Consider the following 12,815-nt stretch of genomic DNA (forward strand, 5'->3'; position numbering starts at 1 on the left):
TTCTCCCTATTCAGAAATCGTTATGAGAGAAAATAATGAACCAGAACATGATTGAGGAAGACTGAGACTGTAAATGCTATTTGCAGGGGTTAACTGAGCCTAGAGGTTGGAACCTGAGAAGAGGTGAAAGAAATTGTTGTTGGGATGCAAGAAAGTGTCGGGAGAGTCACTAGGGGTAAGATGGGAATAAGGATAATGAGACAGTATTGGTGTTGGAGGGTCATTGGACTTCGGAGGGAAGCAGATATTCTGGGATGTGAGGCTTTTCCCCCGTGGAGGGAGGGAGGGAGGGAGAGGGTGTGTGTGAGAGTGTGAAGCATAATAAAAAAGGACTTGAAACTTTAGCATCTCAAAAATGCATGCATATAAAACACTGCTCCTTTCACAAGGGAAAGTGTGTACCTAGGATCCTGGAGCTGTGTGAGAGCCACAGTGTGGTTACCAGGCTGCTGTGTAGGAACTAGAGCCAGGAATCCATCAACCTGCCTGCATTTTTCACAAAGCTGAACAATGAGATGGGGCTAAAACGTAATGTGAAAGGAGATTTATGTTTCACATTCCTAAAATGGTGTTCATAAAGTTAAGTTTTAAAAAGATGATATCAAATTTGCATCTCTAACTTAGAGGCAGCCTCCTATAATTGCTGCTTTTATTGCACGATGGCTTAATAGGGTATAGTAAGAGAACATTTAGGTAGTATGGTCGGGGAAAAGTAAACCAGGTTTTGGAGTCAGGATATTCTGGTTTGTAATCCTGGCTTTGCCACTTATTGTGGCCTTGTTGAGAGTAGGTGTTGTGTTGTCCTCTTAGGTCAAGACACAAGGTCAGTCTAACATCTACCCCTCTATTCAAGACCACACAATCATGCTTTAGAGTGTACAAAACTGGCAGAGTTAAAGCCTAGCCCAGGGTTTAACTTGATTAGTCAAGTATGTTCTAAAGCCTGGTGCTTTATCTTGACTGGAATTGTAAAAGGTGTTCATTAGACTGTGATGGCACAGAGTTCCTGAGCGCAATTTAAAACCTTGTCTTGACAAAGGCCGACTTTTTGCTTGTAAGCTCTTGGGGGCGGTGGTGGTCTTTGTTCTGTGTTTTTTCTTGTACAGCACCTGGTACGATGGGATGCTGGTGTATGACTGAGGCCAGGTCTACACGAGAAAGTTAGCATAAATGTGTCACTAGGGCTGTGAAAGCTATGGTGGCAACTTCCATCCCCACAGCTTATACCAGCACCAGAGTCCCTTTGCCAGTATGTCCTCCGTCCTTTGGAGAGATGGTTTAACCATCCCAGCAAAAGGATTTCTTTGGCTGGTATAAGCTAAGTCTATATACTGGCAAAGCCTTTGTAGTACAGACTATTCCAGAGACTCCTAGGCACGACCACAGTATAAATAATAGTGGTTTCTGGCCACCTGTCTGCTTCATTTTCCCTTTCTGTATAATGGGGATAATGCTTCCTAGCCTCACAGGGATTTTGTGAAGCTTACTTAATAGTCACGTGATGTTCTATGTAAATTCCTAGTAAGTAGACATTACATCACTTCAACAACAGTAATAGCTAGAGTTAAGTACGTATTGCTGAATAATTACATTTATCAGATTCCTGTGTAATTGCTATGTAGTGACTGATTTACGGGATAAATGTTTCCTGGAAATGTAATTATTATCTTGACACTATATTGTAATTACCAGGTCATTAGTCAACTAAGGAAGGAAAGAGTAGTTACATAATACTTGTCTCCTATATTGTGAAGTGTTAGATTATAGTAAAATGTTTGAGAACTACCTGTAGGGGATGCAATAAACAATGGGAATTTGTTTTTGTTTTTCCTGAATTTGTGTCGGACCATCAGAATGACATGAAGAAAAACACCAAGCATGAATTCTTGCAAATTCACGTTTTCTGAAGTTCAAAGAGAAGGGATGGACTCTTACTATAAATGTTCTGCTAATGGCAGAGTGAATTAGACAGCTTATCTTTCCAGAAACTAAAACAAATCAAAGAATACATGATCTAATTTACTCCTGATATACTAGAAGCATGTTTGTTTTCATGGCCGTACAACAGCTATTCCTTTTAACCTGGCAAAAGTCATTCTAAATTTTTTTAATAAAGAGAAAATTAAGTGAAATGAATAACTTTGCTCTAATTTACTGATAAATGACCGTAACAAATATCTCCTGGTCTTTAACTGTATTGTAATTACAAGCTCATTTTAGGAACATTTTCTTTACATTACTTTTATTGTTGTGGTTCCTCTCCCCCTCATTTCTAAATACCTGATTATTTTAAAAAATATCCTTTACTTCTCAAATGCTGTATATAAAATTTTAATTGTACCTCTTTGTGGAGCGCTCCCTGACATCAGGCTGAAATGTGTCCTGCTCTGCTACTCCCCCTGTTGGCTCTGCGACTGAAGATACTGTGCAGTCTACCCAAAACTGGGTTGATATCTGTGCGGATGCCAAGCCACACGGCAAACCAATGGCATTATTTTCGCATCATTAGAAACATCTCTATTATATCTTGAACAGAATCCTACAAAAGTAGTGAAATCTAATTTCCAAGCTTCTAGCAGGCTATTAAACAATGAAAAGGATGTTTTTGTTTCATAAAACCCTCGGAAAAGTGTAGTTGAGTGTCTTTTCAACTGGCACGTTTTTAAAGTATGTAAGCAACATGTTTTAGACTAGGTAAGATAGGATCTGATTGTACTATAGTCCCTGTGGGAAAGGTACAACTTCATCTTTGACACTCGGACAAGAAGGCTAATGTATTAGTTTTGTAATTAAGCCTTGTAAATTGTGCATAACAGAGCATTTAACTACTTTTAACCAAGCTTTGGCCGGGGGAGAAGAAAAAACCCAGTGTGCATTGGGAATGGAGGCATGGAACATATTCCCTAACTTAAACCTGAAAAACCTGGTGTTAGTCTTGGGTGATTGCCAGTGACCCTTTGACTCCCATCTTCCTGCCCCCTGCACGGATTTGGAACTGGTCAGCCATTTTTGTTTTTGGAAGGGAGAGGAGACAGATATAATGAATGGCTTTTATTGTGCAATATTTCAAAACCTTTTGACTGTATTCGGATGGGATGGAAAATGTTCTACCCTGTGCTGTAGCCAAAACAAACAAAACATATTCCCTAAACCTGGATGTGTGTTTCACTCAAACTGGCAGTAGTTAGAGCTCGACTCTCACCGAGAATTTAGTTTGACAATTTTTAGCCCTTGTTCAGCTGAATGACACAGCCAAAGAAAATACTTGGAAAAAAATTAATATATTTACAGCTTATAGGTGCCATTTATCTTTTCAGTTCAATGTGTAGTTTAAGAAACTCCATTAGTTGGCCTATATTTTAGGTTTTTCTAACTTTTTAAATTAGTTTGTCTTTTATCAGAATACTGAGGCTGAAGGAAAACCGTCTTATGTAGCTCCCACATGGGTGATAAATAGCTGAGATTCAAGGATTTAAAAGTTCAGGGGCTACCACGAAACGGAATATTCTGCAGATCCAACAAACTAGTAGTAGATGTCCTTGATGGAAGCCTACCATAGACTAGCTTCCAACTCTACTAAACTTTGGTTTAACTACCCTCTTTATAGCGCAGCCTTACTGCTGTTTTCTGACATTGCAGATCAATTTCATGAAGAGCTTGTACTGTGTAATCAACATAATTCATGTAATGCAACATGTTTTATGACCTGAACGAACTATAGTTATTAACTTTTACTGTATAGGCACCCATGCCCAAAGGCCTCTGGGTGCCGTAAAGTTGCAGAATTAACCATAAATTACCAAAATAGGCACCATGCCCGACCGCCCAAAACAAAATCTTATAAACCTGACATCCCACCCTCGAAGTAAAAATCCCTTTGAACAAATAAAATATGAAACTCCAGCTAAAAGTTCTTGTTAACTAAATGAAACACTTAAATAAATGAGCCTTGTGTCCTTTAATTATTATCTTTGTAGATAAAGGATACAGATGAGGCATCTCTGAAAGGGGAATTGTAAAAACAGAGTGTGATCATGTAAAGAGATGTAAAATGGACTGAGCATGAAACTGGGACCCAGGAACTCTGGAGCTTTATTCTCTGCTGGTGATGTGCATGGTAGTCTTGGGCAAAATCCCTAATTACTGTGTGCCTCAGTTTCTCCCTCTAATTTTGTTTGTTGACTTAGGTACCGATAACCACAGATTGTGAGTGCAAGGCATGGATTTAATGCTATCACACACTAAATCTGTTTGTCTTCAGTATAACCCATGTACCCTTTCCCCCTAGTCTGCCCCAATCTGCCATAAATAACCCACTTACAGTCAAACAAATGCTTGACTAAAAGATGTATCTTGTTCCACGTACGGAAGGTCAGTACGGCTGGGTTCTAGTAGTAAATAATACTTGCCTACCTCACCAAGGCTGGGTGGGAATTCATGTTTGTGCTATTCTTTGAGGTAAAGTGCTCTCAGCCTTGCAAAATTGTTGTGAAAACTTAATTAGGCAGGTCCAAAAACTACTTACTGCTAATGAAAAAAGTAATTTTACTCTTCCATCAAAAAGAAATTTACTTGCCCCTGGTGCGTTATACAAGGAGACCTTTGCAAGATTAATATAAATGCTAGGAAATATGCACAGTTCATTTTAGAGAGCCAATGATTAGTTGTTACACAGAGATGTGAATGGTGACTTGCCCTGGCCTCCTCCATGAGGTGGAACAGGTGGGCATGGCTCCTCGGTCTAGCGTGGTTTGAATGTGGGAAAGAGATCTAAAATGAGGGACAGGAGAAGAGGAAGCTTTGTAAGGGTATGGGACTAAGGTCACTCGTCCAATTATTTTTTTGTTTTTTCCCCTGTAGCTTTTTAGGCCTTGGTGAGAGGGCTCGTGGAGGAATGGATTCAGAAGCGTAACGGATAATTCATGTTGGTCTGAAATGAGGGTGGGATTGGTGAATGGTATTTGAGTCTTGCATTCGAGTTTTCTTTAATCCTTAGAGGAAATTGTACTTGTCCTCAGTAAATTGCACTTGCTGCCTTTCCACTTCAGTGCTCTGTATAAACATTAACTAAGCCTCATGTCCCCTGCATGGGGTGTTAATCTGTTTTAAACTTAAGTAGAATAGCAAGCAGTGGTTAAATGACTTGACCGAGGCTACAAAAACACTTGTCAAAGGTGGGGTGAAAGCTCAGGAGTTCCTGGATCCCCCTGCTGTGCCTAGGCTCCTAAGTTGTGTATAAGCCATGTATGCTCAGAATTCAGTTTCTCCTTCTCCACCCCAACAGGTAGCTGCCCTGCTACCGCCAGGTATGGCTTTCTACCTGCAACACAAAGAGGCCCATCATGCCTAATGAAGGATCCCAGAGCACTACAACCTAACCCTTTCCACTTCTGTATGTTTTCTCCTACCTGCTTCCCCTCTGCCACTGGCCTGCCTCCCTAATACTACCTTTTGCCAGTCATGTATGTACTCCTGTGTCAACTTATTCCCTGCTGGGTTGCCAACTGTTTATCCAAATAGCAAAGTGGGGCAGCACGTAGCATGGCACACGCAAGACTGTGAGTCAGGAAGCGAATCAAAATTCTGCTGCCAGGAGCCCTTTCTAATGCCTGGAATAATGCCCCTTAACAGAGTCCCAGAACCCCTTAGTAACAGCCAGAGCTAAGGTGTTTGGTGCCTACAATGGGGCCCTGTGGGTAAGGATTGGAAAAAGTGATAAGGCTGCAGGCAGAACAAATGTATGTTTTCATACTGGGGCAGAGAACAGCTGAAGCCTTAAATTCTTTCATTTTTACTAACCGGGAAAACCCCCCCTCCTCTGAAAGTTCCTTTTTCCTATTCCACTAACTTGAGAGATGTTTTGTTTCTGTATATGATAGCCTGCCTGCCTTTGCTTTCAGTATCTAATGCAGTGTGCTAGTATGACCATGCCAAAAGCTGTTTAAACAATATTAAGATGTTTTCTTCAAGCTTCTCCCTAGGAAGATACTCTCTTTCAAGAGGAATGTTTTCCCGAGAGCATTACATCATGAATTGGTTCAGTTCTTGCAGTAAGAAATTGGACCAAATGGTGGAGAAGATCTCCTGGGGAAACATACTTATGTTGTTAAGTATTCCCATCAGAAAACTTAGAAACTGCTTACATATTACTATTCTGTCTACAGTTAGCCTTTCACCTTATTGCAGCTGAATGGGGGTTGTTGTGGGTTTTTGTTTTTTTTAGAAATTTGAACCCTTTTTTTTTTTTTTTTTTTTTCCCCCCCTCCCCCCAATATCTCGTGAGCTGAACTGCGGCAATAGACGCTAATACTTTTGACGGCAATAGTGAATCAAGGTGTATTTGTGCTTGAGAGAGAACTGTTAATGAGGTTGCAATTATGAAAGCTTCCTTGGAAACGTTGAATTTGGCTTTTGTTTGAGCATTAAATGAGAGGAACTTTTGGAGAAGACCGGAGGCTGGAAGGATTTGGGAAGATTTATGGGACAGCAGCCATATGAACAACGTCTGCCCTCGAATCGTATTGGATTTCCTCGTGTTTACGAAATGGTTCCACGTGAAAGATGGGATACTTGATAACGTATCATTTTATCAGTACAAATCACAGAACATTTTTGCCAGCAAGAAAAATGATCTCACTGCATTTCAATAAAAACTTAGAATTGGGGGGAGGGAGACAATGGACTCTGTAATATGCAAGTTGTACTTTGTGTATAAAAGAGATTGTGAAATGGTTACAAGTCAGGGTGCCTTGTAGTTTCATAAAGATCAGCATTGTGCTTGCAGCAAAGGCAACTAAAAACCCAAAGCACCTTTAAAAAAGCAGGTTTCAGAGTAACAGCCGTGTTAGTCTGTATTTGCAAAAAGAAAAGGAGTACTTGTGGCACCTTTAGAGACTAACCAATTTATTATTAAATAAAGTGGTTAGTCTCTAAGGTGCCACAAGTACTCCTTTTCTTTTTTAAAAAAGCAGCCAACTTTAAGACATTTAATTCAACTATGTAGGTAAAACAGATCAGGTAGATTCTTCATTTCAGCCTGCACAGCTACTGAAATTCAAGAGAGAAGCTATCTATCATCAGAATAGCTTACAGGAAACCAACCCCGGACTGAATGGACTGTAGGATATGACACTGTTTCATAGCAATTGCTGACCAGATCGAACACACCAGAGAGACGGAACGACACTTATGTTAGGAGAGGAGCCCTCCAGAGCATGTCAGAGAGACACTGACATGCTAGTGAAAGCTCATGTTACTACCCGCATTTGTTCCATGGATGAAGATAGAACTTTAGGCTCCAGTGTGAATACTTGGCACCTTTTAACTGGCTCTAAATTCACTTTAAAACGTGAATGCGTTCTTCTCAGACAACTTCATACGATACACAATATACAAAAAGGCGTAGGGCTTAGGCTATGCTTTCTAATTGCTCCTTGTATTAATATTTTGTATCGGTGTTGATGTAAAGAACGGGTTTTAAAAAAAAAAAAAAAGTAGGCAAGTCTTTTAGTGTTCATAACAAGAAGGGCCGTTAACCTGGCCCGGCTGTTGAGGAATTGGCACCAAAACTGAGGACTAGCAATTGGCATGGCGTTTTAGAAAATGTCCGTCTATCTATAATATTTCAATATAAATTAATTACAGTGTACATATTATCTTTAAGTATGTAACATTGTAGGAAGAGACTAGAGCCCTGGTCTGAAGCCCATTCAAGTCAATGGAAAGACTCCTGTTTTGCATCAGGCCTTATGTTAGTATTTAATTATCAACACCAGTAAGGGCAAAATGTTCTTGCGGGATCAGCACTTTGGCCCAGAGCCTCAACAGTGTTTTGGGGCCTGACTCCCAGTGGGAGTCTTTGAGGGTCTGGGCCTATCATCTGTAGTGTGAATCCATACGAAGGGAATGATTGTGGAAGATGTCTCATGGACATCCTTGGAGACACTTTTTCATCCACAAAACAAGGAGAGGGCGGTGGGCGGGGGCCAGTGCAAGCTTTGCCCCTCTTCCCCTTGCTGCCCTTTTCCAACGTTCCTCACGCTTGAGCCGGCGGGGACACCTCTGAGGCAAGAAGGCAATTTAATCCACATGGTGCATTCAGTCTCACTTGTCAGCTCCACTAGGGGTTTTTATGATATGGGCACTTCTCCATAAGGAACCAAGCTGAGCCCATCCATGTATATTCTGCATTGGGGCTGTGCATGGAACTTGCACTGGACCTATCCATTGGAATTCCATTTACAGAAGTTACGGGAGAAATCCACGCAGGATAACAGAATTCCTTTAATATGGAGACGTTTGGAAATTGGCTGCAGTCTGAGAGAGCCTGTGTCCTTCAGAGTTTGTACATATTGGGTGAAATCCTGGCCGCATTGACGCCGCTGTTGACATCAGTGGAGCTAGAATTTCGACCACGGTATTTTTAAGTAATACGTTTTAATTGAAAAAGTCTCCTCTTCAGCAACCCTCTTCCCCTTGTTTTGCAGTTTGTGTCTCGAAAAATACATCTACTGAATAATTCAGAACAGCCATGAATATTTAGCAGAAACTGGTTATTTAATCGATAGCTGTTCATGAATGGTAAAAAGATGCCCAAGAAAAAACGCCTCCTTTCTTATCCATTTCTCCACTTGCAAACTTGTAAAATTATTGTTGCTTACAACTATAAACTGCTTACACCAAATGGTCCCCCACTTGATGAAGATGGATGGTAGTTATATTTAGAGCAATAATAATTAAGGCTCTGGTGGTAAGCAAGAAAATAGCAAATGAATCTAATAAAAGTTTAAGGAGACACTCTTAAATTGAAAAGCATTTTTAAAACATAAACCTCAATTTAAAAAATAATTACTCCAGGATAACTAAAACTCAAAGATTACTGAAGACTACATTACTTTTCATCTTTATCTATATATGTAGAGAGAGAGACAGAGACAAACTTTGCATTTCATTCACAGTACGTAGTGATGAAGGGTCTCTCTAGTTTGATGCACCAACAATTTCATACATTTGCTTTGTAGTGGAGAAACTGACCAAAAAAAGGGGGGGAGGGGGCAAAAGAAATGTATAACTATCTGAATCTTCCAATAAAGAACAGATGGCACTTTTTCTTTGATGATTAACTACATTTAACAAGTGCTATAATAGCAAGTCTGCTGATGCCAACCCCATAGCTGCTTTCTACTGCAGAAATATTTCATTTTTTTACAGATTTAACATTTTTTATTAAAGCTAATGGTAAAATTTAATGTTAAAACCTGTTAATACACAGGTTAAGGAAAGTGTCTGTACATCTAGGTATAATGCTTAAATTATCCAAAAGTAAGGCGTTTGGTTTAAAAGTAATAAAATACACATAGTACATAATCTGCAATATCCCAATTTAAGGTTAAAAAATGTAATTATGCAGTTTTATTACATCTCGATCTTTTCCATCTTCTACCACGTATTGAAAATACCCTTCCTTAGCTTATTTAGAAAATATATTTGGTATAATATAATACAATGTAGTATAACTATAATAAAGAAGAATTAAAGCAGTGGATGGAGAGTCCCGGCTTGGTTCCACCCTGATTTGGGACCTTGGACAAGTCATTTCATTTCTCTGTGTCCCTCAACTTCCCCCTCTGTAAAACAGGTTAAAAATCTTTATATTAGATGGGTGTTGGGAGGCTTAATTAACTGTTTGCACGACACTTTGAGATCCGTGGATGAAAGGGGCTGTATGTGCAAATGAATTTTGATTGGGTTTAACTTTTGGGATGGGGCACTTTTGTTTTGTTATTGCAACATTGTCTCTGTCCACAAAGATGGAAGTGAAGCAGTTAATCTCTGACTTTCAAAGTGGGTTAATGGCATGGCTGTTGAGGTGTGACTGACACAAAGAGCCCAAATGATTTAAGGGTGGCACTGCTTTTAGAAGAGAGAGGTGGCTTGTTCAGCTTTTTAAAGTCCTTAAGATAATGTCTATTATATCTATGATTGATTTATTTGATATTTATGCAGTTGGCAGTGGGATTTGAAATATAACATAAGCACTTCCTGAGATGTCAGTACTCCAATGTTAGTGGTCTGAACAAGGATGTAATTCATATCTGCAGGTGCTTACTCTGGTATCAAACACTTCAATAACATCATGCTTGTGGAATCCGGCACTCCCCAGTGTCCCATTTGTATCCTGATATGCCCACGTCTTTCCTATGTGTGTTTTTCTTTCTTAAGGAGCTCTCATTTCCTTCAATAGGATATGTTTTATTTCATCCTTTTTCCTGCATTTACTCATACTAATGTCACCGCATTCATTGGTAATAGCGAGGTTTGGAAACAACCCGTGTATCCATGAAAACACTGGGTCTGAAATTTAATGCCTGGGATGCTTTATTGAGGAAGAATGGCTATTTAAGTGAAGGGAGGTAATAGCTTCTTTCTGGATTCTAATTTGATCTAACAAGAGGGAAAGCGGTCCAGCAAACTCACATGCAACATGCATTCATGTTCTCTTAGGCGGGGTTTGAAGAGCCCTGGGTGAAAGTGTTCTGGGGCTTGGTGGCTTTTATGCAAAGGAATGGAAATTGGACACTGCCAGGTGATGGAAAAGAGCAAGTTCCTGACAGAAAAAAGACCCTACGTGCTCTGTGGACTTCTTCCCGGGCTTTCTGATAGGGCTTAGTATGACTGTAATGAGCAGAACAGAGGACTGGAAATCAGCGTATTGGGTTTAGTACTATTTCTTGGAGAGAAGTGAGATGTAGTAGTCAGAACAGGGGAGTGGGATCCAGGATTCCTGGGCTCTTCTCTGGGCTCTTCCACTGATTAGACGTATAATCTGGGGGATGTCATTTGTCCTTTTCATGTCATGATCTTACCATTCTAACCCTGGTCCTTTTCCCGTCTCCGATTTTGCTCTGTTTGACAAGGCTGAATTTAGGCTGTAAGCTCTTACAGACAGTCCCTGTTTTGATCTGATCTGTGAAGTACCATTGCACACTTGTGGGCACCTGAGCTAATACTCATTTTGTAAAATCAGCAGTTCAGTCATTCTTAGCTCTTAGCACTTTTTTCATCTTCCCGCTGCTTTGAAGACATCTATCAATCTTCACAACGCTCCTGGGAGATAGGGGAGAATTATCCCCATTTTACAGGCTGGGGAAACTGAGGCATAAACACGTTATGTGGTTAATTACAGATGGAGTCAATGGCAGTAGGGTTAGTGCTCATAAGTTTCTTGTGTTAGGAAGCATGCTGGTAAAGCAGTTTGAAACCCTGGGATTCAATACACTGTACTGTTGAGTGGGTGGGACTCCTTGCCTTGTGCCATTAGAATAACATGGTTTGGTCAGCAAGAGGAGTGTCCTTTTATTGTCTGCTTTAATAAGCCAACATATTTCCCATTCCTGTTGGAACTTTCCTCCCCTCAGAGGGCAAATCTCCCAACATCTGCTAGGAACTGTATCTTTTCCTAACAAGGCAAGCGAGCAATGCCGGAATCCCTACTTGGTACTCCTTTATTTTAGGGAATCATGCAAGTAGTAATCTGCCACTGCAACGCACCTGGTAAATCAACATTGCAGCGGTAACATAGCACAAGGAGGAAGAAGCTACAGAACATGGGGTCTAGCTTGGAAACTGAGAGGACCCTTTCAAAGATGCATGAACTCTACAAATGCACCCTGCTTTAGTGCCTGCTTCAATATACATGTTTGTTCTGGGCATGAAACTACAGCAGTATCTGGTAATTTAATCTTGTGTGGGTGGGGCCGCCCCAGTTTGTGACTGATGTGGACTGTACATACTCACTTTCACATGATCTAGTATTTATACTCCAGTAGAGACTCGAAGCCCAAGGATTGGGATTGGGGCCCAAGTCCTCGATGCTTGGTACAAACACAGGGAAAGAGAGAGTCCTTGCCCCCAAAGGATTCTATGCCTGTACATTATAGCCACTGAAAAGTCTAACAAAACTGGGGAGGGAATGAAGGTCCTTTCTACTGCAAACACACACCATTATAACGCTTGAGCTAAAAAGAATCCCTTTAGGAGTCAGCCACAGAGGGCCTTGAACATACAACTGAGTGTTTGTTTTCATAAAGCAGAGGGCAATGGCACAGTTATGGTATTGTGCCCATTTTACAGATGGGTAAAGGGAGGGAGATTGAGAAGTGAGGCTTAAGGGGCATAATCTATCAAGGTTGGTGAGACATTTAGAAAGCCTCAGCTGGAAGAGGCAGAAGTGTGAAGCATTAATGTTGTTTTGTTTTCACAGTTTATAAACAGCAAGGATGCAATTTCCTGTTTTCAGACAGGGAGACTGCTTGTGGGGGCAGTTGCAAGTCACACTGGCCTGTGGCAACTTGCCAGTTTGAAAAATCATTAGGCCTAAGCCCCCCCTCCCTCCCCTCCCCCAATCTTGCCTGCCATAGATAAAATTTAAGTTTGGCAAACCATTATTGCCACTTGTTATTCCGAGCAAAATATTCATCTGTCCCACTCCCCCCATCCACACTTTGTTTTTGAAATAGTTCCTTCTCTGAGTCAGCTTGGAAAATAGGTACCAGGCCATGCTACCAGCAGCTGGGGACAGGAAATCCATGACATTAGCCCTATTGTATAAAGGCCCCTTGCAACAGAAGAATCCAGTTCATTTCCTCTCTGGGGCAGGTGGAACAACGCTGTCTGGCTGAGTCACAGTTAAAACTGTGTTTATTCCTCTTTCTTTTTGAGCCTCTTCTCACTGTTTGTTTGTTCTTTTTTTAAATTGCCAGAAATTTAGTCAATCTCTCTAGAGAAGCAAACATGATTTTTATTTAGTGCTTCAA

Source organism: Natator depressus, chromosome 26, assembly GCF_965152275.1.
Source record: "Natator depressus isolate rNatDep1 chromosome 26, rNatDep2.hap1, whole genome shotgun sequence".
Lineage (NCBI taxonomy): Eukaryota > Metazoa > Chordata > Testudines > Cheloniidae > Natator > Natator depressus.